Source organism: Notothenia coriiceps, unplaced genomic scaffold, assembly GCF_000735185.1.
Source record: "Notothenia coriiceps isolate Sejong01 unplaced genomic scaffold, NC01 NC01_scaffold00019388, whole genome shotgun sequence".
In the NCBI taxonomy this organism is placed as follows: domain Eukaryota; kingdom Metazoa; phylum Chordata; class Actinopteri; order Perciformes; family Nototheniidae; genus Notothenia; species Notothenia coriiceps.
Window position 1 is genome coordinate 1 of NW_011352089.1, and position 3,240 is coordinate 3,240.

Consider the following 3,240-nt stretch of genomic DNA (forward strand, 5'->3'; position numbering starts at 1 on the left):
GTAACACACATGAATATATATAAGGTGACATTAAAATGAATATACCAGATTTAACTTTCCTGCCATAACACGTTACTTTAATACTTCAAATAATTGAAATAATCCTTCACTAGTCAATGACCTTTAGAGAGCTGGGACCAAAGTAACAAAGGCTACCATCAGTAACACACTACGCCGCCAGGGACTCAAATCCTGCAGTGCCAGACGTGTCCCCCTGCTTAAGCCAGTACATGTCCAGGCCCGTCTGAAGTTTGCTAGAGAGCATTTAGATGATCCAGAAGAGGATTGGGAGAATGTCATATGGTCAGATGAAACCAAAATAGAACTTTTTGGTAAAAACTCAACTAGACGTGTTTGGAGGAGAAAGAATGCTGAGTTGCATCCAAAGAACACCATACCTACTGTGAAACATGGGGGTGGAAACATCATGCTTTGGGGCTGTTTTTCTGCAAAGGGACCAGGACGACTGATCCGTGTAAAGGAAAGAATGAATGGGGCCATGTATCGTGAGATTTTGAGTGACAACCTCCTTCCATCAGCAAGGGCATTGAAGATGAAACGTGGCTGGGTCTTTCAGCATGACAATGATCCCAAACACACCGCCCGGGCAACGAAGGAGTGGCTTCGTAAGAAGCATTTCAAGGTCCTGGAGTGGCCTAGCCAGTCTCCAGATCTCAACCCCATAGAAAATCTTTGGAGGGAGTTGAAAGTCTGTGTTGCCCAGCGACAGCCCCAAAACATCACTGCTCTAGAGGAGATCTGCATGGAGGAATGGGCCAAAATGTGTGAAAACCTTGTGAAGACTTACAGAAAACGTTTGACCTCTGTCATTGCCAACAAAGGGTATATAACAAAGTATTGAGATGAACTTTTGTTATTGACCAAATACTTATTTTATCATTTGCAAATAAAGTCTTTAAAAATCAGACAATGTGATTTTCTGGATTTTTTTTTTCTCATCTTGTCTCTCATAGTTGAGGTATACCTAGGATGAAAATTACAGGCCTCTCTCATTTTTTTAAGTGCTTGCACAATTGGTGGCTGACTAAATACTTTTTTGCCCCACTGAATATACATCTGCACACATTAAGTCAATATATACAAAATAATAATCTCTTCAAAACCTTTTGCTCTTAATGTCTTTCATGTTTGTAAAGCACTTTGAATTGCCTTGTGTTGAAAAGTGTTGTATAAATAAACTTGCCTTGCCTTGCATACGACACTTTAAAATGTAGGTTTTTCATTGGTTAACCCTCTCTCTTTCTCTGCAGTGGTTCTGGTCCCGGTCACTTCCCTCTGGGTGAGATCCAGCTCACCATCAGACACTCGTCCCAGAGGAACAAACTCATCGTGGTGGTGCACGGCTGCAGGTACGAACAACAAAGGACCAGGAGTTTTACTGACTATATATCAGGAGAGGGTTTTTGAAGTCTTCAGTTATATTCTTTGGTTTTCTTACTTCTTTTATTGTGAAAATACAGGAATATACAAGTGAATAAAGACAGTGTTTTTGAAGATAAATAAGTGCTGAGGAAAATGTAGAATATTAAATGGCTGAACTGTTAGTATTTTCTGATATGAAAATCAACACATCTGCACAAAACAGAACAGTACCTAAACGTCTTAATACATTTTTTTTGTTTTAATGACATAAGATCTATGAAAAGTGGCTTTAAACACGGATAGAATTGGGAAAAAAGGACATTTACAAAATTACACATTAAATTGACACCAACATGTTCCCAGTACAAATATCTTTTTGCACCAATTTTCAAATAAATAACAGCTTTTTAAACAAGAAGTGACATTTACAATATTCAGTTGTCAGTTTTTCAGTTATAATCCCATGTTTCCCTTCCCTCAGAAACCTGATAGCGTTCACGGACCACGGCTCGGATCCGTACGTCCGCCTCTACCTGCTTCCCGACAAACGGAGGTCAGGGAGGAGGAAAACTCACACCTTCAAGAAGACCCTCAACCCCGTTTACGACCAGACGTGAGTCCCACCTTCACTGGACAACTTATTTTTCAATTTTCCAAAATTAAAATCTCAGAAAACAACTAGATCTATGTTACGTAGTATATGGAGTTTCCCAAAAATGGTCAAACCAGAGAAATCTATCATTATTACCAAGATAGCGTTGCATTTGGTCGACTCTAATGGCATTTTATCCCCATACTTTATGGGGTCTTTTTATCCAGCTTTAAGCCACATTTTAATATGTGATAAATAACCAATGACATGATGGGATGGTGAGAGCAAATGACATCACCAAACTCTGTCTTTAGTTGATGTTCAGAGGTGGGAAGTAGTGGAGTATAAATACTTTGTTACTGTACTTAAGTACATTTTTCTGGTATACTTTACTCAAATTTTCCGGACAACTTTTTACTTTGACTTCTTACATTTTGAACACAAATACCTGTACTTTCTACTTCTTACATTTCCCAAACAGGCTGGTTCCTTTAGTCTGAATGTGTGTTTGGTGGCGTGATCATTATTATTTAGAGTCATTGCGTGCCTATTGATTTGAACACGATCCGTGTATCCATCATTTCCTGGTCTTCTCTAAAGAAGAGGGACCAATGAAAACGTTGTCATGTTGCCGTTGTTCAGCATGGAAACATTCATTAGCTAACAATGACATTATTGTTCTATTAATATAAAGGGAGGTCAGGTACTCTTTAAAACAGCTGCTAGTTATGGGTACTTTTTACTGAAGTACATTTCAAAGCCTCTTTACTTTGACTTGAGTAAAGAAGTTTAGTCAGTACGTATACTTGTACCAGTATTTTTAAACCCGTAGTATCTGTACTTCTACTTGAGTACAGGATGTGTGTACTTCTGACATCTCTGTTGATGTTTTGATTGAGAGTGTGTGCTTTTAAACGTAGTATTTGATCTGATGATTGTTAATGTTTCCTCCTCCTCAGCTATGAGTTCAGTGTGTCTCTCGTGGAGCTCCACAGACGCACTCTGGACATCGCGGTGAAGAACGGAGGAGGACTGCTCTCCAAACACAAAGGCCTTCTGGGAAAGGTACACTCTCTCACTACAGATTCTACACGCTTCATTAAATACAGAAATATCCAGAAATCAATCCAATTATCTATAAAGCAGTCTTTGTTTGAGGATTATGGTTTCAAATCTTGAGTTTTGACAATATTCCAGTGTGTTTATCGACCTGAAATAGTGTTTAACTCACAAGAGTATCTTCAAGGATGGTAGATTATTCGGTC

General features: G+C 38.9%; 1 long non-coding RNA gene across 1 annotated transcript; it reads left to right on the forward strand.

The window, feature by feature from the left end:
* Nucleotides 1-1,256: 1,256 nt before the first annotated feature.
* LOC104952018 (uncharacterized) lies at nt 1,257-3,038 on the forward strand. Its single transcript, XR_799082.1, has 3 exons — nt 1,257-1,370; nt 1,865-1,996; nt 2,935-3,038. It is a non-coding gene; the product is annotated as an uncharacterized lncRNA (long non-coding RNA).
* The last annotated feature ends 202 nt before the right edge of the window (nt 3,039-3,240 follow it).